General features: G+C 31.1%; 2 protein-coding genes across 3 annotated transcripts in view; both read right to left on the bottom strand.

Moving 5' to 3' along the window:
* The window catches only part of LOC116843743, a 185,929-nt gene that overhangs the window by 84,702 nt on the left and 101,002 nt on the right, over window positions 1-225 (bottom strand). The gene's annotated exons all lie outside the window — the stretch shown is intronic.
* The window catches only part of LOC116843748 (ATP-binding cassette sub-family A member 3-like), a 10,683-nt gene that overhangs the window by 4,250 nt on the left and 6,208 nt on the right, over window positions 1-225 (bottom strand). The window lies entirely within an intron of this gene.

Consider the following 225-nt stretch of genomic DNA (forward strand, 5'->3'; position numbering starts at 1 on the left):
CAAAACTTGCGGTGCTAAAAAATGAGGTGCCAACTTCACGCACGCAGATATATAATTGTATATCGTTTGGTTGACTTATACGAGTGTCAATCTTACTTTTCTTCTTTTTTACCTAAAATCGTTTTTTTCGTTTTATTTCTTTCGTGATTATTTTTCGAAGATACTATTTTAGCACAATGTTAACACAACTTAGCGCAATAAAAAAAATTTCGAAAATCGGAAAGT

The sequence above is a fragment of the Odontomachus brunneus genome, unplaced genomic scaffold (assembly GCF_010583005.1).
Source record: "Odontomachus brunneus isolate Ranch 3 - 2012 unplaced genomic scaffold, Obru_v1 Obru_scaffold_035, whole genome shotgun sequence".
NCBI classification, from domain to species: Eukaryota; Metazoa; Arthropoda; class Insecta; order Hymenoptera; family Formicidae; genus Odontomachus; species Odontomachus brunneus.